The sequence below is a fragment of the Bos mutus genome, chromosome 21, assembly GCF_027580195.1.
Source record: "Bos mutus isolate GX-2022 chromosome 21, NWIPB_WYAK_1.1, whole genome shotgun sequence".
NCBI classification, from domain to species: Eukaryota; Metazoa; Chordata; class Mammalia; order Artiodactyla; family Bovidae; genus Bos; species Bos mutus.
In genome coordinates this window covers 1943825-1968743 of record NC_091637.1, presented here as the reverse complement: position 1 = coordinate 1968743, position 24919 = coordinate 1943825, and the positions used below count along the sequence as shown (strand labels likewise).

Sequence of the window (24919 nt, the reverse complement as noted above, 5' to 3'; positions counted from 1 at the left end):
AGGCAGGAACACTGGAGTGGGTTGCCATGCCCTCCTCCAGGGGATCTTCCCGACCAGGGAGGGAACCCACATTTCCTGCATTGCCGGTGAATTCTTTACCGCTGAGCCACCAAGGAAGCCCGCTTACCAGAGCACTTGGATGGAAAACTGGTCCTTTCCTTATTTTCATGCCATTTCTCTTTTTCTTCATCTCAAAATGTCACAGAGGACAGATCCAGTCACCAGTGGTGAGCACACTATAGGGGAGAACTTCCTTTTTACAAAGGGGCTGAAGAATATTTGGACTGAAACCTCACAGTACCCGCACACACAGTGACACACACATAAACACATACACTCAGGCAATGCGAAGTGGCTCTGCCCTGCTAATGACACACAGATTCTTACATGGAGCTGGGAGGAGGGAAATTCTAGCCTCCTAGCTCTTCATCCTACTCAAGGATTCCATGAGTCCACAGTCTTAGGGAGGGGTGGCTGCTCCGCTGTTGGTGGGAGACAAAAACTCTACAGCCATGACGACAGGTTACAAGTGTTGAAAGCCTGGTAACGGGCCTGGGTGGAAATTCTGGTTGCATGAGACAAGTTTCTTTCCCTCTCTGAGCCTTTCTTTCTGTTTCCCAGCTCTATACAGTGAACAGTGAGATCATTCATACTAAAGTGCATGCTGCCCGGTGAGAGCCAAGTTTAGAAAAGCAGTTGCTATACTGTCAGCTACTGTTTGTCTTCAAATATGCTCAAATACATAAATATGTGTGTGCAGAAAAGCAAAGTGAACAGTGGTTATTACTGGGTGGGGAGATTACGGGTGAATTTTTTTCACATAAATTCTTTCCCATGAATTTTTTCAAGAGATATTACATTGGTATTCAGAAAGAAAAATAATTTTTAAAAATAATTAAGGTTTACCTAGATAAAGTACTTTGCAGAATGCCTAGGAAATGGCAAGAGTTCAATAAAGTCTAACTCTAAGTATAAAAAAATAAAATAAAATAAAATAAAAATAATTAAGGTTAAAAATCATACTGTTTTCTGCCATGGGTGAAGTCAACAGAAGAGTCAGTTTTGTGGCCTGACTCCCCCACCTCAGGAAGGAGAAAGTATCATGAAGGCACTTTTACCAGGAGGTCTCAGAGAGGCCGGATTACTTGCCTTAGCTCTGGAACAGTGGCTAACATGCTGTAGGAGACAGGGCTAATGTTTTCAGGCCCCAAATCATCAGGTGAACCCATACTTTTCCCCCAGCTCATGTATAAGTTTTAGCACCCAATTACTTCTCCTTTAAGAAGAAACAAATAAAATTTAGTCAAAGAATGGTACCACTTACCCAGCACAGAGGAGGTCCACTTGCTACTGCCATTGGAATGGTCTGGCCCCAGAAGAGCTCTCTGGTCATTGTGTGACCTCAGCCATACTCTCGGAGGCTGCCTAGAAGTGCTGGGTGTTCAGATGGGGCTGCCAAGCTGTGTTTGGAACTCCCTGTGAATCCTGAGATAATGAGGAACATGAGGTTTCATACCTCGACATTTGGACAAGCTTGTCTTGAAGACCACCTCTGTGCTGAACCTATGCAACTTTGCAAAATGCATTCTGTAGCTTGGATTGGAAGCTGCAGACTCACTCCTGGTGAGGTTGCCCTCAGGTCTCTGGTTGTCCCCACCTTCCTCCTTGTTGTTGCTTTTCAGAAGCAGCTAAGTTGTGTCTAACTCTGTGCCCCATGGACTGTAGCACACCAGGCTCCTCTGTCCTCCAAGTTCTTGCCTGGAGAATCTTCCTCCCTAGGCAATTCATAATCATGTCACCTCACCTTTCCTTCTGTTTTTCTTTTAAAAATTTGAGGTCATTTTTCTCTCTTCCAATTTTTTTTTTTTTTTAAATTTAACAAAGCATATTTCTTGTAAAAAGTGACATAGTAAACAAAAGAAAAAATCATAAAGCAAAAGTTAATGGTTCATTATCACTTACATGCCCTCATCATTTCATCCTGAAGTTTAAGGTATTCTCACAGTTGTCATGTCATCCCTAGGAGTCAGACAGTATAACCACCTAGGCTGACACATTTTTATTTCATTCATTAACATTTTGTTCCTTTATGATGATGATCCTCTGTTAACTTCTGGTTGTTCCAAGAGGGAATCATCATACAGCGGCATCCCCTCATAGGCCACGGTCTAGCTGCTCACACTCCATGTTTCAGATTTGTGCCATTCAGGACACCTGGAGTGACACTGATTCTGAAGTGGAAGAGAAGCTCTGCACCAAGCTGCAGAGGGCAGTGGTTGGCCGGAGGTGGGGGTTGGGGGAAGAGTGGGCACTCCCGTTTGCTCCACAACTGTTCATAGATGCAGGTTTTGAGTCTGTGGAGACCATAAGACCATTCACCCGGTATCCTCATTCATATTTATGAAGTCTTCTTAGAAATAGTTTTCTCTGAAACTTCAGCAGTGTAAGTTTGAAGGGTTTTCTTAAAGTCATACCACCTTGGGGAGGGAAAGAAGGAAATTAAGAGAACTAAACTGTGTCCAGACTATGCTTATCTCAAACTATCTTAACCGTTAGAATCTCACATCTCCCCCCTTGTCCCTTGCCTTACACTGGAGGCCTCACCCTACTGCTTAGTCAATTAAACAGGCAGGGAAGATGGCTGATGTTGTGAGCCTGCAGTCTGCCTCTCAGTCACTGCTGGACGAGGCTGAGGCTCAAAGACACCTTCCTGCAGTGCTGGCACTTTCCAGAGTCATCACTTCCTTGGGGGCAGCAGTTCATGTCATCAGCCATGAGTCTGAGGCCACAGAGGTGACCCAGTGATCCAGAGTGCCAGACAGGTCGTGCAGAGCTGGCACAAGGCCACAGACAACACCGAGTAACACCAGATGGGCAAAGCAAATACTGCTTCTGTTGAAGCCAAGTTTCGCATGCATGTCCCAGGCTTTATGGTCATTTTACCCCAGAGTTGAACTCAGCTGTTCTCCACTCCACCCTCAGTCTCTGAGCCACACTGGACCTGAAACCAAAGACATGTACACCCACTTGTACCCACCCCACACTGTCCCTCAACTGTGGGTTTCCTTTCCCACAGACCCAAGCTCCGCTTCCTTCTGCTGGAGCTCCTGCTCTGGGCTTTCCTCTCCAGTCTCCCATCCCTGTTCTCTATAGAGAGATGCCTTCCTTCTTCTTGTCTGTCCCCTTCTCAGACGTCGGAGGAGCCAGTGATGAAGAGTGTCAGGAAAGAGGGCAGCCAGGTTGGAAGGAACAGATGATGGGTAGGAGAAGTTAGGATGAAAGAAGGAAGGATGCAGGGTATGTCCTGGGACACAGCAAATGATGCTCCCCAGGCCTGTTCAGAGGTATCCATGTGCCCTGAAGCCCCAGTTTTATGCTTCCTTGATTAAGTTCCTGACAGTTGACTCACAAAAGTGTTTGTTGGATTCAATTCTAAGCAAAGTAAAAGTGGGAGAAGCCTTTTTGCAATATAATCACAGTGAAGCAGATGACCAATGGTGAGTACAGGGAAGTGCTGAATCATCCATTTTCCCCATGAGCTCAAATGTAAACCCATGGAAGCAACCCAAGTGTCCATGGATAGGTAAATGAGTAAATAAGATGTGGTACATATGTACAATGGAATACTACTTGGCCATAAAAAAAATGCAATGCTGCCATTTGTAGCAACATGGACGGACCCAGAGATTATCATACAAGTGAAGTGAGTCAGTCAGAGAAAGACAAATATATCACTTGCTGCTAAGTCACTTCAGTCGTGTCCGACTCTGTGCGACCCCGTAGATGGCAGCCCACCAGGCTTTCCCGTCCCTGGGATTCTCCAGGCAAGAACACTGGAGTGGGTTGCCATTTCCTTCTCCAGTGCATGAAAGTGAAAAGTGAAAGTGAAGTCGCTCAGTCATATCACACTCTTAGCGACCCCATGGACTGCAGCCTACCAGGCTCCTCCGTCCATGGGATTTTCCAGACAAGAGTACTGGAGTGGGGTGCCATTGCCTTCTCTGATATATCACTTAGTGGGATCTAAAAAATAATGCAAATAAGTTTATTTACAAAACAGAAACAAACTCACAGACATAGAAAACAAACATGGTTACCAAGGGGGAAAGTGAGGGGGAAGGACAAATTATGAGTTTAAAAATAACAGACACATTAATAGATACACTGAAGTGAAGTGAAGTGAAAGTCGCTCAGTCATGTCCTATTCCTTGCAACCCCACGGACTGTACAGTCCATGGAATTCTCCAGGCCAGAATGCTGGAGTGGGTAGCCTTTCCCCTCTCCAGGGGATCTTCCCAACCCAGGGATTGAATCCAGGTCTCCAGCATTGCAGGCAGATTCTTTACCAGCTGAGCCACAAGGGAAGCCCAATATATACATGTGAAGTGAAGTGAAAGTCGATCAGTTGAGAAATACTGCTGCTGCTGCTGCTGCTAAGTCACTTCAGTCGTGTATGACTCTGTGTGACCCCATAGACAGCAGCCCACCAGGCTCCCCTGTCCCTGGGATTCTCCAGGCAAGAACACTGGAGTGGGTTGCCATTGCCTTCTCCAATGCATGAAAGTGAACAGTGAAAGTGAAGTCGCTCAGTTGTGTCCGATTTTTCCCAACCCCATGGACTGCAGCCTACCAGGCTCCACCGCCCATGGGATTTTCCAGGCAAGAGTATTGGAGTGGGTTGCCATTGCCTTCTCCGAGAGATACACTATTATATTTATAATAGATAAACAACAAGATCTTACTGTGTAACACAGGGAACAATATTTTGTAATAATAATGAAAGAGAATATACACATATATATATATATATGCACACGCACACACACACACACACACACACATAACTGAATCACTTTGCTGTATACCTGAAACTAACATAATATAATAAATCACCTATTTGTTGCTGTTGTTCAGTCACTTAAGTTGTGTTCTACTCTTTGTGATCCCATGGACTGTAGCACTCCAGTCTCCTCTGTCCTCCACTATCTCCCAGAGTTTGTTCAAATTTATGTCCACTAAGTCAGTGATACTATCTAAGTATCTCATCCTCTGTTGTCCCGTTCTCCTTTTCCTTCAATCTTTCCCAGAATCAGGGTCCTTTCCAATCAGTCAGCTCTTCAAATCAGATGGACAAAGTCTTGGAGCTCCAGCTTCAGCATCAGTTATTCCAATAAATATTCAGGGTTGATTTCCTTTAGGATTGACTGGTTTGATCTCCTTGCTGTTCAAGGGACTCTCAAGAGTCTTCTCCAGCACCACAGTTTGAAAGCATCAGTTCTTTGGCACTCAGTTTTCTTTATGGCCCAACTCTCACCAAGTATACATGACTACTGACTATACAGACCTTTGTCGACAAAGTGATGTCTCTGCTTTTTAATATGCTGTCTAGGTCATGGCAACCCACTCCAGAATTCTTGCCTGGAGAGTTCTATGGACAGAGTCTGGGAGGCTACAGTCCACAGGGTCACAAAGAGTTGGACACGATTGAGCACGCATGTGTTGATGAGGCAGCAACAATTGTGGGAGCTCACCAGGGACTGTCCGAGGAACTTCCAAGGAACAAAGGTCTTTTAATCATCTATAGTTAAATTTTAAAAAGACATTTAAAAAAATATGTAAACACAGACTCCAAATGATTTCTGCTGTGCCCTTCACAGCTAGACCCTCAGCGAGCCCCTGTCCAGCACCTTCAGTCCTATAGACCATCTTGTCCCCTTCCCAGGTCTGGACATTGTCCCTTTTTACACTTTGCTTGTTGTGAGTTACCAGCCCTTTGTTTCCTAGTAGGTATCCCTGTGACTACTTGCCCAAGGCGGTTCACATAGAACTTGTAGTCAGAATCCTGTAAGACTATTTCCCTGCAAGCAGCTTCAAGAAGAATCCAGGCATGAAGGGAAACATTTCCACTTAGCAGCACCTTCCAATGAGACATCATCCACCACAGCTGCTCTCAGCTGTGAACTGTGAACTCCCAACAGCACAAAGTATTTGCTCTAATGCTGTGCTAAGAGTCCTAACCAAACTCGTGCTTGGCTTGCAACTGCAATAGGTTGGTCCTTGAAAGTGACTTCAGCCGCCATGTTGAGTCTTTGCTCAAGAAAACACGAAAACACTCATTGTCTCAACCCCCATTGCCAAACCACTTTCAATACTTCTTCACTTAACCCTTTCTGCAATTTCCCATTTACTCAGAGTCCCAAGTCTCCTTCCTCAGACTCAGCAGTCTCAGTCTGTTGCTGACAGGTGAACAGGAAGCTTGTGGGCACCAATAGCTGGTGAGTGTCTGCCGCCAACACACAGGCCAGGATGGAGAGAACTTGGCTTCAGAGTGGGCAGGACCCCTAGGAGCTGGGCAGCATTCTCAGGGTGGCCCCAGGCCCAAGTTAGTGAAAGGCAGACAAGCATTCAGGTCCCAGACATCAAGTATCTTCTTCAACACTCATGGGGGCTGGTGGTGCCTCTGAGGGGGAGCTGGCTGTGGCCGAGACTCTCTGGAAAGAAGAGAAGACAGACTGACAAGCCCAATGTCTATGCCACTGAACCCACACCCAGGCACAGAACAGCTTAGCCTTGCTGCCAGCCTGGGCCCTGGTCAGGGCAATCTGATCATGGTCTTGGCAGATTTACCACCTCAGAAAATCACTCTTTCCTCTTTAAATTTTAAAAAATGTTTTATTTTTCCCATGGCTTTTTTAGAATATATTTTTTATTTTTAAATTGTGGCAAAATACATATATAATAAAGTTTACCACCAGAATCATTTTATTTTATTTTATTTTTTTATTTTTATTTTTTTGTGCAATATGGACTGCAGCCTGCCAGGCTCCTCTGTTACCAGGCAAGAATACATTGCCCTTCCAGGGATCTTCCCAGAATCATTTTAAAGTGTATGCTGTAATGAGTTTAAGGACATTCACACTGTTGTACAGCCATCCCCTCCAGCCATCTCTCAAAAGTTTTCATCTTCTCTGATTGAAATTCATCCCCATTGAACACAAATTCCATTCTTTGCTCTCCCAGCCCTTGGTAACCACTAGCAGGTTTCTGCTTCTGTGAATGTGACTATTCTAGTGACCTCACATGAGTACAATCAAATGCATATAAATTTTTGATCCCTAAATAAAAGAAGTAGGGGAGTGCTTATGCTTAGGGCCAAAGAACCTAAATGGGCAGGGTGCTGGGTAGACGTAACAGTCCCTTTCTCAGTACTGTATTTCATATGCCTAAGATACATGCTTGCTCATATGCACCTGTAAGTCTGACTGTCTCAGACTGAGAAGCCTACAAGGCTTGTCACTGTGATCGCTACATTCCCAAGTCCTAGTAAAGAGCCTGGCACACAGCAGGGGACATAGAATGGTGCATTTCCTAAGCTCTTGAACACAGACATACTTTCCCCAGACACATCCAGCTTCCACCAAGTTCTCCACATGCTTCTTGTCCATAACAGGCTTTCTGCACAGAACAGAAAAACACTTTGTCTTCTCTTGCTACATTGCCTCGTGAGATTTGCTGTGGACTACTAGATGAGGCATTTCTCATGCCTGCTGCCTGGTCCCATCTCTGCCCTAAGCCCACAGGGAAGCATAAATAACTCTCCTTCTAAGCTGGAATGTTTCCAAATAACCACAGACAGATTAGAGAAAGGCAGGAGTGCCTGTTAAGGAAATGAACTTGGTGTGAGAGAATAAGCTTCAGAGCATGCAGGGAGCCCATCTGAACAGTGACGGGGAGGGCCATGTCTGCTCATCCCACATGGCTGATGGGCATTAGGCTGCACTTTGGGGATGACTTTCAAATCATCAGCTGTTAATTTCAACCTAAAGAGGTTCAGGAAAATGCCTGGAATAGTCAGCTCAAGTCGCAACTCACTTCCACTGGAGATGGACCTTACAGTCAACATGTCCAAGTCCTCACGTTCCTGCAAGGAAGAGTCTGGTGCTGTCACTGATCGTGACACTCGAGTGCAGAGAAGGTGGTCAGAAAGTCTAGGGCTGGACTGTGGGTTCTCCACTTGACACAAAGGAAAAAGCAAATTTGGAGGAGTGTGGTTGTTAAACCATGTGGCAAGGCCAAGGTCTCAAATCTCAGAAGAGTATTGCACCTAAATGTTCATTGACAGATAAATGGATAAAGTTGGGCTTCTTTCATAGCGCAGTCCGTAAAGAATCTGTCTGCAATGCAAGAGACCCAGGTTCAATTCCTGGGTTGGGAAGACCCCCTGGAGAAGGAAATGACAACCCACCCCAGTATTCTTGCCTGAAAAACCCATGGACAGAGGAGCCTGGCGGGCTACAGTCCATGGGGTTGCAAGAGTCAGACACGACTTAGCTACTAAACCACCACCATAAAAAAGAATGAGATGATGCCATTTGCAGAAACATGGATGGGCCTGGAATGATTATACTAAGGGAAATAAGTCAGTGAAAGACATATATCATATGATATCACTTATATGTGGAATCTAAAAAAATACAAATGAACTTATATACAAAATAGAAACAGATTCACAGTCATAGAAAACAAACTTATAGTTACCAAAGGAGACAGGTGGGTGGGAGGGTTAAATTAGTAATTTGGGAATAATATATATGTATATATTTGTTGCTGTTGTTGTTCAGTTGCTCAGTAGTGTGCAACTCTTTGTGACTGCATGAAGTGCAGCATGCCAGGCTTCCTTGTCCTTCACCATCTCCCTGAGTTTGCTCAAACTCATGTCCATTGAATCTGTGATGCCATCAAACTGTTTCATCCTCTGTCACCCCCTTCTTTTCTTGCCCTCAATCTTTCTCAGCATCAGGGTCTTTTCCAATGAGTCAGCTCAAAACAACAGGTGGCCAAAGTATTGGAGCTTCAGCTTCAGCTCCAGTTCTTCAAATGAATATTCAGGGTTGATTTCCCTTAGAATTAACTGGTTTGATCTCCTTGCAGTCCGAGGGACTCTCAAGAGTCTTCTCCAACACCACAGTTCAAAAGCATCAATTCTGCAGCACTCAGCCTTCTTTAGGGTCTGACTCTCACATCCTTACATGACTACTGGAAAAACTAGCTTTGACTATATGGACCTTTGTCAGCTGAGTTATGTCTCTGCTTTTTAATATGCTGTCTAGTTTGGTCATAGCTTTTCTTCCAAGAAGCAAGTGTCTTTTAAATTATGGCTGCAGTTATCATCCACATTGATTTTGGAGATCAAAAAAATTAAATCTGACACTGTATCCACATTTTCCCCATCTATTTGCCATGAAGTGATACGACTGGATGCTATGATCTTTGTTTTTGAATGTTGAGTTTTAAGCCAGCTTTTTCACTCTCCTTTCACTTTCATCAAGAGGCTCTTTAGTTATTCTTCACTTTCTGCCATAAGAGTGGTGTTGGCATCTGCATATCTGAGGTTATTGATATTTCTTCCTGCAATCTTGATTCCAGCTTGTGTTTCATCCAGCCCAGCATTTTGCATGATGTACTCTGCATATAAGTTAAAAAAGCAGGGTGACAATATAGAGCCTTGACATACTCCTTTCTCAATTTTGACCCAGTCCCTTTTTCCATGTCCAGATCTAACTGTTGCTTCTTGACCTGTATACCGATTTCTCAGGAGGCAGGTAAGGTGGTCTGGTATCCCCATCTCTTGAAGACTTTTCCACAGTCTGTTGTGATCCACACAGTCTGTTGGCCACCTGATGCGAAGAACTGACTGATTTGAAAAGACCCTGATGCTGGGAAAGATTGAAGGCGGGAGAAGGGGATGACAGAAGATGAGATGCTTGGATGGCATCACTGGCTCAATGGACATGAGCCTGAGTAAACTCTTAGATTTGGTGATGGACAAAGAAGTCTGGTGTGCTGCAGTCCATGGGTCACAAAGAGTCGAACGTGACTGCACAACTGAACTGAAGAGTTCATGATGAAAGTGAAAGTGAAAGTCACTCAGCTGTGTCCAACTCTTTGTGATCCCCATGGACTGAATTCTCCAGAATACTGGCATGGGTAGCCTTTCCCTTCTCCAGGAGATCTACAAAAGATAAAGAGATCTCTCTGACCTATGTCCATCATGGCACAACAGGTCCACCCACATTTAATACAGGCTCTGCTTCCCTTTTTTCAGCTCTTCTCAGCTGAGAAGCTTCCAAATTGGAAAAGGACTATGTCAAGGTTGCATATTGTCACCCTGCTTATTTAACTTACATGCAGAGTACATCATGCAAAATGCCAGGCTGGTTGAAGCACAAGCTGGAATCAAGATTGCCGGGAGAAATATCAATAACCTTAGATATGCAGATCACACCACCCTTATGGCAGAAAGTAAAGAGGAACTAAACAGCCTCTTGATGAAAGTTAAAGAGGAGAGTAAAAATGTTGGCTTAAAACAAAACATTCAAAAAACAAAGATCATAGCAACCAGTCTCATCACTTCATGGCAAATAGATGGGGAAATAGTAACAGACTTTATTTTCTTGGGCTCCAAAATCACTGCAGATGGTGACTGCAGACATGAATTTAAAAGATGCTTGCTTCTTGGAAGAAAAGCTATGACTAACCTAGACAGCATATTAAGAACTGAGACATTGCTTTGCCAACAAAGGTCCATCTAGTCAAAGCTATGGTTTTTCCAGTAGTCATGTATGGATGTGAGAATTGGACTATAAAAAAGCTGAGTGCTGAAGAACTGATGCTTTTGAACTGTTGTTTTGGAGAAGACTCTTGAGAGTCCCTTGGACTGCAAGAAGATCCAATCAGTCCATCCTAAAGGAGATCAGTCCTGGATATTCATTGGAAGGATTGATGTTGAAGCTGAAACTCCAATACTTTGGCCATCTAATGCAAAAAGCTGACTCCTTGGAAAAGACCCTGCTGCTGGGAAAGAATGAAGGTGGGAGAAGAAGAGGATGACAGGGATGGCTGGATGGCATCACCAATTCGATGGACATGAGTTTGAATAAATTCCAGGAGTTGGTGATAGACAGGGAAGCCTGGCTTGCTACAGTTTGTGGAATCACAAAGAGTTGGACACGACTGAGTGACTGAACTGAACTGCTTTACTTTGGCTATGTCCATTGAAGTTCAAGGCCTCACGAGGCTAACAAAGTCTTTCAGGTGTTTTACAAGTTCCAAAAAGTGATGAAATGATGAAAGGGTATTTATTTTGGGATTTCCTGACATTCGCAAAAAAAAAAAAAAAAAACATTTTGAATGTAGACTTCAGTACTTCTAAAACTAGCAACATAACATTTCCTTTAAAATGTCAACAAACTTTCAAAAAACACTGCAGTCCTGGCCTGTCTGATCTACAGTAAGCTCCAAAGTGAGTTGAGAAGATATATACAAAAGCTATCTATCTATTGGCTTGTCAAGGACTTACTGACCAAAGCAAAATTACAGAGATGACATCCCTACAGAAGTCTTGTGTAGAGAAAAATTTCTTCATGGATTCTGTGGAAGAGACCCTGATTCAAGGATTTAAGTGCAGGTAGTGTTTTGGGGAGTTGATGCAGAAAAGACTGCTAGAGGGTGGGGAAGTCAAAAGGGAGGAAATACAGTCTCCAGGGTAGAGGGTGGGAGAGTGGGGAGTGGGGTATAATCAAGCAAATAATCACAGGGACAGCTGGAGCTTATCTCAGTAGGGATCTCTACCCACAGTGGTAAAGACACCTCAAAGTTATTCCAACCAAGGGGTGAGGAAGCATTGTAAATTATTACCATAAATTTTAATGTTCATCTTTATCCTGTGCAAGGCTTTAAATGCAAATATCAGCATTTAACTCATACAGAATCATCAAAATTATGCAATTTGTATTTGGTAGTTCACAACACATTTATATCTCTTATCAGAATGGTGGCCACATAAAACTAACTCATCTGGGTTTATTTCATCCATTCCTTCCACCCTCCACTGGCTACCTTTGGCTCACTGATGAATAAAGACGGCCCTAAAGGAGAGATGGGTTGGCATATCTTTCCATTTCCTTCTGTCTCTTCACTGTCAGCATAACCAATTGGCTAATATGGGAAGTAGCAAGAGTAAGAAAGGATGAGATAGGGTTGGCTCCTGAATCTGCTCTCTGCAGAAGAAGCAAGTTGTGATGTGATCAGAAAATGTGACCTCCTGGACTGTTGGCACCTCTTTACTCAGTCAGGGATGTGACACACTTAACCTTGTACTTACTCTCTCCCAGCATCCTGGATCCCTAAATTCTGGGCTCGTGGGCCATTGGGAAAGCTTTGTGGAAACTGGGGAAGCAAGGAACGACAGTGGGGATCACATACCCCATGGGAATTTCCTCTGCTCAGGCCTCATCACTTTTGCTTACAAAAGCCCAAGGATAGAGCTACTCTAATCTCATGACAAGGACAGAAAAGCATTGAACCCGGAGCAGGGTCCTTCTGAATGTGAGAACCCCTGGAAGGCTGGTCTTGGCTAGCCCTCCTGTGGTACATCCATGCCGTGCCAGAGGGATGATGAGAGAAAGCCTTGGGCAGAGGTGCAGATGTCTGCCACCTTCACTTAATGTGCAAAGGTAGGTGCTAGAGCAGGTGCAGGGTGATGGGCAGTCTCCAAAGACATCTCTGAGCTTTAAACAGAAGAGCATTGTACTTCAGGGTTTGTTTGCTGAGTATGCTGGACTAACCATTTCCTGCAATGTAGATGAGAGTCAGGAGATTTGTCACAGGGATATTTTTTATGTGTCAGCCCCATCAAAATGAAGATCACATGTTTCCCTCATCAATTTACCCTTTCCCATAGTTTTAAAAATCGAGGTATGGTATATTTCCAATATAGTATTAGTTTCGGGTATAAAATATAGTGATTCAAAATTTTTTAAAGATTATACTTCACTTACAGTTATTATAAAATACTGGCTATATTTGCTGTACTATACATCACCTCCTTATAGCTTGTTTATTTTACTTTTAAAAATTATCTGTATTTAATATTGAGGTATAGTTGATATACAGTATTATATAAGTTTCAGGTGTATAGCATAGCTATTTATGATTTTTTTCTTTTTTAAATTATTTATTTTTAACTGAAGGATACTTGTTTTTCAGAATTTTGTTGTTTTCTGTCAACAAAACAGAAAGGTTTTTTAGAGGTTATACTCTATTTATAGTGCTTATAAAATATTGGCTTTATTCCCTGTTCAGTTCAGTTCAGTTCAGTCGCTCAATTGTGTCCTGAGTCTTTTGCAACCCCATGAATCGCAGCACACCAGGCCTCCCTGTCCATCATCAACTCCCGGAGTTCACCGAGACTCACATCCATCGAGTCAGTGATGCCATCCAGCCATCTCATCCTCTTACGTCCCCTTCTCCTCCTGCCCCCAATCCCTCCCAGCATCAGAGTCTTTTCCAATGAGTCAACTCTTCGTATGAGGTGGCCAAAATCCTGGAGTTTCAGCTTTAGCATCATTCCTTCCAAAGAAATCCCAGGGCTGATCTCCTGCAGAATGGACTGGTTGGATCTTCTTGCAGTCCAAGGGACTCTCAAGACTCTTCTCCAACACCACAGTTCAAAAGCATCAATTCTTCAGCTCTCAGCCTTCTTCACAGTCCAACCCTCACATCCATACATGACCACAGGAAAAACCATAGCCTTGACTAGACGGATCTTTGTTGGCAAAGTAATGTCTCTGCTTTTGAATATGCTATCTAGGTTGGTCATAACTTTCCTTGCAAGGAGTAAGCGTCTTTTAATTTCATGGCTGCAGTCACCATCTGCAGTGATTTTGGAGCCCCAAAAAATAAAGTCTGACATTGTTTCCACTGTTTCCCCATCTATTTCCCATGAAGTGATGGGACCGGATGCCATGATCTCCGTTTTCTGAATGTTGAGCTTTAAGCCAACTTTTTTGCTCTCCTCTTTCACTTTCATCAAGAGGCTTTTGAGTTCCTCTTCACTTTCTGCCATAAGGGTGGTGTCATCTGCATATCTGAGGTTATTGATATTTCTCCTGGCAATCTTGATTCCAGCTTGTGCTTCTTCCAGCCCAGCATTTCTCATGATGTACTCTGCATATAAGTTAAATAAGCAGGGTGACAATATACAGCCTTGATGTATTCCTTTTCCTATGTGGAACCAGTCTGTTGTTCCATATCCAGTTCTAACTGTTGCTTCCTGACCTGCATACAGATTTCTCAAGAGGCAGATCAGGTGATCTGGTATTCCCATCTCTTTCAGAATACAATAAATCCTTATGACTTACTTTTTTAAATTGGAAGATAGGTGCTTTACAATATTGTACCAGTTTCTGCTGTACAACACAAATCAACCATAAGTACATATGTATATATCCCCTCCCTCTTGAGTCTGCCTCCCTCCCACTCCCGTCTCACCCCTCTAGGTCATCACAGAGTGTCAGGCTGGGCTCCATGTGTTATATAGCAGCTTACCATTAGCTATCTGTTTCACATATGGTGGTGTATATGTCAATGCTACTTTCTCGATTTGTCCCACCCTTTCCTTCTCCTGTTGTGTCCATAAGACCATCCTCCTCTACATCTGTGTCTCTATTTCTGCCATGCATATAGTTTCATCAGTACCATTTTTCTAGATTCCATATATATACATTAACATATGATATTTGTTTTTCTCTTTTTTACTTATTTCACTCTGTATAACAGGTTCTAGGTTCATCTACCTCATTTCAATTGACTCAAATTCATTCTGTTTTATGGCTGAGTAATATTCCATTGTATATATATACCACAATTTCTTTATGCACTCATTTGCTGATGGACACGTAGGATGGTTCCAAGTTCTGGCTATTGTAAATAGTGCTGCAGTGAACACTGGGGTACTGTGTCTTTTTGAATAGTGGTTTTCTCAGGGTATATGCCCAGTAGTGGGATTGCTGGGTCATATAGTAGCTTTGTTCCTAGTTTTTAAAGAAACCTCCATATAGTTTTCCATGGTGGTTGTATCATTGTTCATTCCCACCAACAGTGCAAGAGGGTTCCCTTTTCTCTATATCCTCTGCAGCAATTATTGTAGATTTTTTAATGATGGCCATTCTGACTGGTGTGAGATGATACCTCATTGTAGTTTTGATTTGCATTTCTATAATAATGAACAATGCTGAGCATCTTTTCATATGTTTGTTGGTCAGCTGTATGTCTTTTCTGGAGAAATGTCTGTTGAGGTCTTCCACCCATTTTTTGATTGGGTTGTTTGTTTTTCTTATATTGAGCTGCATGAGCTGCTTGTATATTTTGGAGATTAATCCTTTGTAAGTTGCTTCATTTGTAATTATTTTCTCACATTCTGAGGGCTATCTATTCATTTTGCTTATAGCTTCCTTTGCTGTGCAAAAGATTTTAAATTTAATTAAAATATGTTTGCTATTTCAGTTTAAATAAAACTATTTGTTTATTTTTGCTTTTATTTCCATTACTCTAGGACGTGGGTCATAGAGGATATTGCTGTGATTTACATTGAAAGAGTGTTCTGCCTATGTTTTCCTCTAAGAATTTTATAGTTTCTGTTCTTATACTTAGGTCTTTAATCCATTTTGAGCTTTGTGTGTGTGTGTGTGTGTGTGTGTGTGTGTGTGTGTGTGTGTGTGTGTGTGTATGGTGTTGGGAAGTTCTCTAATTCATTCTTTTACACGTAACCATCTAGTTTTCCAAGCATCACTTTTTGAAGAGGTTGTCTTTTCTCCATTGTGTATCTTGCCTCCTTTGTCAAAGGTAAGGTGCCCACAGGTACTTGGGTTTATTTCTAGACTTTCTATCTTGTCCCATTGATCTATATTTCTGTTCTTGTGCCAGTAATATATTGTCTTGATGACAGTGACTTTGAAATATAATCTGAAGTCAAGAAAATCGATTCCTCCAGCTCCACATTTCTTTCTCAAAATTGCTTTGGTGATTCAGGGTCTTTTGTTGCCAAACAAATTACAAAATATTTTGTTGTAGTTCTGTGAAAAATATCATTGGTAGTTTGATAGGGATTGCATTGAATTTGTAGAATGCTTTGGGTAGTATAGCCACTTTCACAAGATTAATTTTTCAAGTTCAAGAACATGGTATATCTTTCCACCTGTTTGTGTCATCTTTGATTTCTTTCATCAGTGTCTTATACTTTTATGCATACAGACATTTTGTCTCTTTAGGTAGGTTGAAGGAGACCAGCCCTGGGATTTCTTTGGAAGGAATGATGCTAAAGCTGAAACTCCAGTACTTTGGGCACCTCATGCAAAGAGTTGACTCATTGGAAAAGACTCTGATGCTGGGAGGGATTGGGGCAAGAGGAGAAGGGGACGACAGAGGATGAGATGGCTGAATGGCATCACTGATTCGATGGACGTGAGTCTCAGTGAACTCCGGGAATTGGTTATTGGCAGGGAGGCCTGGCATGCTGCGATTCATGGGGTTGCAAAGAGTCGGACACGACTGAGTGACTGATCTGATCTGATCTGATTCATATGTATTTTATTCTTTTTGCTGTAATGGTGAATGGGATGGTTTCTGTAATTTTATTATCTGATTTTTTTTGTTGTTGTTGTTAGTCTATAGGAGTGCAAGGAATTTCTGTGTATTAATTTTGTATCCTGCAACCTTTCTAAATTCACTGATTTGCTCTAGTAATTTTCTGGTGGCATCTTTAGGGTTTGCTATGTAGAGCATCTGTTGTTTTCCTCTATTTCTTTGCATTGATTGCTGAAGAAGGCTTTCTTATCTCTTCTTGCTATTCTTTGGAACTCTGCATTCAGATGTTTCTATCTTTCCTTTTCTCCTTTGCTTTTCGCTTCTCTTTTCACAGCTATTTGTAAGGCCTCCCCAGACAGCCATTTTGTTTTTTGTATTTCTTTTTATGCAAAGAAATAGAGGAAAACAACAGAATGGGAAAGACTAGAGATCTCTTCAAGAAAATCAGAGATACCAAAGGAACATTTCATGCAAAAATGGGCTCGATAAAGGACAGAAATCGTATGGATCTAACAGAAGCAGAAGATATTAAGAAGAGGTGGCAAGAATACACAGAAGAACTGTACAAAAAAGAGCTTCACGACCCAGATAATCATGATGATGTGATCACTGACCTAGAGCCAGACATCCTGGAATGTGAAGTCAAGTGGGCCTTAGCATCACTATGAACAAAGCTAGTGGAGGTGATAGAATTCCAGCTGAGCTATTCCAAATCCTGAAAGATGATGCTGTGAAAGCGCTGCACTCAATATGCCAGCAAATTTGGAAAACTCAGCAGTGGCCACAGGACTGGAAAAGGTCAGTTTTCATTCCAACCCCAAAGAAAGGTAATGCCAAAGAATGCTCAAACTACCGCACAGTTGCACTCATCTTACATGCTAGTAAAGTAATGCTCAAAATTCTCCAAGCCAGGCTTCAGCAATACATGAACCGTGAACTTCCTGATGTTCAAGTTGGTTTTAGAAAAGGCAGAGGAACCAGAGATCAAATTGCCAACATCCGCTGGATCATGGAAAAAGCAAGAGAGTTCCAGAAAAACATCTATTTCTGCTTTATTGACTATGCCAAAGCCTTTGTGTGGATCACAATAAACTGGAAAATTCTGAAAGAGATGGGAATACCAGACCACCTGACCTGCCTCTTGAGAAATCTGTATGCAGGTCAGGAAGCAACAGTTAGAACTGGACATGGGACAACAGACTGGTTCCAAATAGGAAAAGGAGTATGTCAGGGCTGTATATTGTCACCCTGCTTATTTAACTTATATATGCTTCTATGTTGGGTGTATGTATATTTTTAATTGCTATATCTTCTTCTTGGATTGATCCTTTGATCATTATGTAATGTTCTTCATTGTCTCTTGTAACAGTATTTACTTTAAAGTCTGATATAAGTATTGCTACTCCAATTTTTTCTGAATTCCATTTGCATGGAATACCTGTTTCCAATGCCTCACTTTCAGTCTGTATGTGCCCCTAGGTCTGAAGTGGGTCTCTGTGCACAGTGTATGTATGGGTCTTGTTTTTGTATTCATTTAGTCAGTTTTGTCATTTGGTTGGGGCATTTGGTCCATTTACATTTAAGGTAATTCTTGATATATATGATCCTATTATCATTTTTAAGTCTTTTCCTTTTCTTCTGTTTCCTTTTCTTTTCCTTCTCTTATGTTCCTTAACATTTGTTATAAGGCTGGTTTGGTGATGCTGAATTCTCTTTCACTTGTCTGTAAGGCTTTTGATTTCTCCATTGAATCTGAATGAGATCCTTGCTTGGTAAATAATCTTGCTTGTAGGATTTTTCCTTTCATCACTTTAAGCATATCCTGCCACTCACTTCTATCCTGCAGCATTTCTTCTAATAGATCAGCTGCTAACCTTATGGGGATTCCCTTGCATGTTATTTGTTGCTCTTCCCTCGCTGCTTTTAATATTTTTATATGTGTATAAGTTTTGTTAGTTTGATTATTAAGTGTCTTGGCATATTTCTCCTTGGGTTTATCTTGTGTGGGACTTTCTGGACTTGTGTGGCTATTTACTTTCCCATCTTAGGGAGGTTTTCAAGTATAATCTCCTCAAATATTTTCTTACACCCTTTCATTTTGTCTTCTTCTTCTGGAACCCTTATAACTTGAATGTTGGTGTGCTTAATGTTGTCCCAATGGTCTCTGAGACTGTCTTCACTTTTTTTCATTCTTTTCTATTTATTCTACTCTGCTTCAGTTATTTTCACTATTCTGTCTTCCATCTCACTTACCCATTCTTCTGCTTCAGTTATTCTGCTATTGATTCCAGCTACTGTATTTTTTATTTCAGTTGTTGTGCTGTTCATCAATAATTATTTGTTCTTTAGTTTCATACATCGCAGAAGATGAGATGGTTGGATGACATCACCAACTCAATGGACATGAGTTTGAGTAAACTCCAGGAGTTGGTGATGGACAGGGAGGCCTGGCGTGCTGCAGTCCATGGGATCACAAAGAGTCAGACTCAACAGAGTGACTGAACTGACTGACTGAGTCCTTGTAAGTCCTTGTTAAACATTTTTTGTATCTTCTTAATCTGTGCCTCCATTTTATTTATTTGTGCCTCCATTCTATTTCTGAGATTTTGGTTCATTTTTACTATCATTACTGTAAATTCTTTTTCAGGTAGACTGCCCATTTCCTCTTCATTTGTTTGGTCTTATGGATTTTTTACCTTTTCCTTCACCTGCTGCATATTTCTTTATCTTCTCATTTTGTTTGACTTACTGTTTGGGGTCTCCTTTCTGCAGGCTTCAGGGTAATAGCTCCTCTTGCTTGTGGTGTTTGCCTCCAGTGAGCCTTGTGCAAGCTTCCTGGTGGGGAGAAGTCATGCCTGTGTTCCCGTGGGTAGACCTGGATCTTGTCTCTTTGTTGGGCAGTGCTGCATCCAGTGGTGTGCTTTGGGTTGGGCTGTCTATGAGCTTAGTATAGCTTTAGGCAGACTTTTTGCTAATGGGCAGGGTTGCATTCCTATTTTGCTAGTTGTTTGGTATGAGGCATCCAGCACTAGAGCTTGCTGGCTGTTGGTTGGAGCTAGGTCTTAGTATTGAGATACAGGCTTCTGGGAGAGCTCTTACCAATTAACATTCTGTGCAGTTGGGAGTTCTCTGGTGCTTCAACATTCTGGACTCAGGTCTTCCACCTTGGAGGCTCATGCCTAACCCCTGGCTAGAGCACCAAGACCTTGCAAGCCACACAGCACAAAAGAAAAGGAGGAAGGGGAAAAAAAAAACAAGTAAATAAACAAACAAAAAAAGTGGAGAGAGAAAACCCCAGGCAAATGGTAAAAGAAAAACTAAACAGCCAAAAACACACAAAGAAATACACTCAGAAAAAGTAAGAAGAGAAAAAAAAAAAAAGAAAGAAAGAAAGAAAAAAGAGGAAACAAAAAAGAAGAGAGCGATCAAATCAATAAGACAGCCCAGAAAGGGAAACAAAACTAAAAACAACTAGCAAAAACAAAAAATAAAGAGGAAATCAAACACAGAAAACAAACTAAAAAGGGGCAAAGAAAACATAAAGCAAGCAAAAATACAATGAAAAGGAAAAAATCTAAAAACAAAAGAGAGATGGAAACAAAAGGAAAAGTTACCAAACATCAAAGAAGTACAGTAAAAATAGGAAAATATAAAATATAGTTAAAATAAGATTCAAACAAAAGAAAAAGAAAAACATGGGAAAAAGGGAATATAACCAAAAAGTACAGTAGAAATAGTAAAAGTAAAATTAAAATATATTTTAAAATTACAGCATAAGAAATAAAATGGAAATAAAATAAATATTAAAAGAATAATAAAAAGAACATCAGTAGAATGGAAGCATATATAGAGAGAGAGTAGTAGGAAGAAGAATATTTTCCTGTAGCCTCAGCTGTCAGTGCCCTTACCTCCACAGTGAGCCTTACCCAGTGTGCCTACCCAGGAAGTCCTTCAGTATTTCTAGGAAGGTCTCTGGACCTGCTGTGCACAACGTGGGGCCAGCTCAGGCTCTGATCTGGCCTTATGCCAGCATGTGCTTGACTCCAAAATCTGCAATTGCCCCCAAAGTTCATGGCCTCAAATGTGAGAACACACATTTTCTAGGGTTGGGAAGATCCCCTGGAGGAGGAGGCATGGCAACCCACTCCAGTATTCTTGCCTGGAGAATCCCACGGACAGAGGAGCCTGACTGGCTGCATTCCATGGGGTCACAAAGAGCTGGACATGACAGACTGAGCGACCAAGCACACAGCTCACAGATGTAGAGTTTACTAAGCCAATTGCGGAAATTTAACCTGTTGCTCCTGCAGCTGCACACGAGACTCTTCCTCTTCACTGGTCACACTTCCGGAACTCAGTTTCAGTTTTGGATCTGCCTCTGTTTGTGTGCTGTCCTCTGATGGATTGTTCTCTACCCAGATGAGAAGGTGAAAGCTGTGGTTGCCTGGGGCTCAGTGGCTCATTCAGGCCAGGCAGAGTGAGTGATATGGCAGTCCCAGTCGGAACATGAGGGGAGTGCCTGTGGTGGCAGAGGATGTCAGGGAGTTGCTACAGCTTGAGGTGGGCCACGTGTTCTCCTGGGGGAGTCGTACCTGGACCATAGGATGCATGGCAGTGCCAGGCTGCAGGCTTCTGGGAAGCTAAGGGTGGTGACCTGTGCTTGCTCACACGTTTGTAGAAGCCGAGGCAGGTCTCCTGCCCACCTCTGAACTTGGAGATAGCAGCCAAAGTTTGTACTGCCTCTGGAGCCTATGTAGATGGTGCCCTCCCGTCTGTGAGTGCACGGAGTTAGAGGTTCCTGGGCTGGCCCACCCTTTCCATGCACCCCACGACAATGATCTCTTGCCTCTCCAGCAAGCCCAGCTTTTCCTTGGACTCCCTCAGGTGTGTTATATTAGCACCCCCAGGCTGTCTTCACAGCAGTCAATCCCTGTCATCTCCCTGGGGTCTGACCTCCAAGGTCTATGCCTCAGCACCCAGCCCCCACCACCCCGGCGGGCATGCAAACAAATGTCTCATGCTGAGGGGTGTTGGTTAGCACCAACATCTAAGCAGAATTTTCTCTGCTTTGCTCTCCACATGCCTGTTGCTTCACTCCTCTGAGGCTCTGAAACTTCCCCCTGTCCCCACCAGTGAGGGGATTCACTTGTGTGCAAAAAATTTTCCTCCTTCACAGCTCCCTCCTAGAGGCACAGGTTCTGTCTGGATTCCTTTCTCTCTCTCTCTCTCTCTCTTTTATTTTATTTTTTTAAATTTCTTTACCCTACCCTGTTATGTGGAGATCATCTTACCATTTTGGCAGTCTGAGGTCTTCTGCCAGCATTCAGGAGGTGTTCTGTAGGAGCTGTTCCACATGCAGAAGTATTTTTGATGCATTTGTAGGAAGGAAGGGGATCTTCATGTCTTCTCTGCCATCCTGAGGGCCTCACTTTTGTTTATTTTATATATTATAGTTTACATCTGTATGTTTCTATGTGACATGTGAGGTTGCAACAAGCTGACAGCTGCTTGTTTATTTTATATATTGTAGTTTACATCTGTATGTTTCTATGTGACATGTGAGGTTGCAACAAGCTGACAGCTGCTTGTGAGGTGCCTGCAGCACTCACAGAAGAGAGACAGAGTTGGGCAGAAGAGAGAAAGGGACAGCCTCTGTATGGGAGGAACACAGAAGCAGAGGAGCAGACGGAGGTCAGAGGGACAGAATCTGCTTGTTTCCCAGAATCTATCCAGCTTAATTGGAAAGCAGAGCCTACATAGGGATGAACGGAGGTGGCTGGAGAATGTTCTCTCTGTGTTGATTACAAGGGCTGGAGAGGCATTGGTGAATTGGGCTGACTGCAAGGAGAGTGTATATGTTGATAGCTTCTGGGTAAGCAATTTGATCACATGTATTTAGAACTTTAATAATGTTTATACCCTCTGCCCAGGAATTACTCTCTTAGGAGTTTATTCTAATAAACATTTATTCAAATACATTTACTTGGGAAAATTATACACAGTTCAATAAGGAAAAATCTTCCAAGTTTCCAGATGAAGCGGTGCTGTGCAGCTAAAAGATTATTTTGCTTTGGAATAATAATTACAAACCTGGTAAAGAGTTAGACAGGTACATGTTCCCATGTGTCCATCAGAATCCTGATCTGTACCTGTGACCTGGGAGAATTACTGCGGGGATGCCTTTCACTGTCACTCTACTATAATGTAGCGACTGCACAGAGATGACCATGAAACTTTACATGCTTTTTTAACTGGGACTCTCTGGGAAACTGGCTCTGATTATATATAGCATCTGCCAATTTCTGTGGTGTAAATACTTCCCCTGTGGCCTATATCAAGCTACAACAGGAGGTCCCTGAAGATGGGTTTGGGCTGAGATGAGCACAGTCAGTCTCCTGAACCATCCAAGAAAACTCAGCCCACTTCTGGGGAAAAGTGATAGTATGTGGTGAGGACTCCACAAGGACTGTCTTTGTGTTTGAAGGTAGCTTTTTGCTCTTCTCAGTTTTGCAGGGGCCGGGGGCAGGCAGTGTGACACCCACTAGGGACCATCCCTAGAGAGGGAAACCCCTGCATTTGAGGCAGTCAGGGGTTGGAGTTCCTGCTGCTCTTTGGGGAGGGGGTGCCTTGTGCTTGATTTCCTTGTTGGTCCAGGAGGTGCTCCCCCTTCATATGCCCCACCTCAGGGCAACAGGGCCAGCTCTGATCGCTGGCCTTGCTCCTATCCTCCCAGTCTTCCAAGGATGGCAGGGACAGGCTGACTCCTTGGGGACATTTAACAGTATACAGAACAGGAAACAGGTCCTAATGGAGAGGAAGGACAAGGAATCACAGAGCAGGGGGGAGCTGCAGGAAACACTGGGTGTTCTTGTGCCATCCTTGGACAGAAGTGGGATGTAGATGGCCAGGCCCAGGAATCTAAGTTATTGACAAACTTCACCATCCTGTGTTTTCAAGGGATGCAGCCACACCATGAATATGAACTAAGAGGAAACCAGAGTGACCACGTCCTTGTCTGTCCTTGTCTGTCATCCCCACTGGCTTCTGCTTCTGAGCTGCAGTCACAAAGCCCATCACAGCCTGAGCCATGAGCAAAGCACACCTGGATAGGGATCCTTCTCGGTGTGGCCAAAGTGTCTGAAGGTATTTCCAAACTCAGATTATATTTTCACACTGCTATGATCTAAATTTTCTCTCTCCTCAAAGTTCATATGCTAATCCAAATGCTCAAGGATGATAGCATTAGGAGGTGGGATCTTTGGGAGGTGATTAAACTATAAGGATGGAGCCTTCAGGGATGGGATTGGATTTTTATAAAAGAGGCTCCAGAGAGATGTCTCAGCCCCTCCATGTGAGGATACAGCAAGAAGGTGCAGATTATGAACCAGGATGCAGCCTCTCAGCAGACCAAGATCCCACCCACACCTTAATCTTGGACTCCCAGCCTCCAGAACCATGAGAAATAAACTTCTGTTATATAAGTCATCCACTCTGTGCCATTTTGTTATAAAGCCCAAAGGGATTAAGACACAGACATTCATTTCCTCTCGGAATATTTATTAAGCACCTACTAGGTGCTAGGCACAACTGTGGACACTCAGGATACCCCAGTTAACAGTAACAACAAAAAATAAATAAAAATTCCTACCTGTGAAGATCTATTTTTTGCAAAGACAGATGATCAGTGATGTGCTGTATTGAAGGTGGTCAGTGCTTGAGAAATAATAGAGCAGGGCAAGGGGATGGAAGTACAGTCTGCCCTTGGAGTCTGTGGGTTCCTCTCTGCATATTCAATCAACTTTGGATCAAAAGTATTCTGGAAAAAAAAAAAAAAAAACTAATGCCAGAAAGTTCCAAAAAGCAAAACTGGCCACATGTAGCAGTTATTTGCATTATATTTACAACTATTTACATAGTATTTACATTGTATCAGATGTTATAAGTAGTTATATTGTTGCTGTTCAGTCATAAGTTCAATTCAGTTCAGTTCAGTGGATCAGTCGAGTCCGACTCTTTGCGATCCCATGAATCACAGCACGCCAGGCCTCTCTGTCCATCACCAACTCCCGGAGTTCACTCAAACTCCTGTCCATCAAATCGGTGATGCCATCCAGCCATCTCATCCTCTGTCATCCTCCTCTCCTCTTGCCCCCATCCTTCCCAGCATCAGGGTCTTTTCCAATGAGTCGACCCTTCACATGATGTGGCCAGAGTACTGGAGTTTCAGCTTCAGCATCAGTCCTTCCAATGAACACCCAAGACTGAACTCCTTTAGGATGGACTGATTGGATCTCCTTGCAGTCCAAGTGACTCTCAAAAGTCTTCTCCAACACCACAGTTCAAAAGCATCAATTCTTCATCTCCAACTCTGAGATCCCATGGACTGCAGCAAGCCAAGCTTCCCTGTCCTTCACTGTCTCTCAGAGTTTGCTCAGATTCAGGTCCATTGAGTCTATGATGCTATCTAACCATGTCTTCCTCTGCTACCGCCTTC

The 24919-nt window shown here is 42.8% G+C and overlaps 1 pseudogene; it reads left to right on the top strand.

Annotated features, from left to right (window-relative positions):
• Positions 1-24919, top strand: part of LOC102283358 (eukaryotic translation initiation factor 4E-like) — a 50330-nt pseudogene that overhangs the window by 13760 nt on the left and 11651 nt on the right.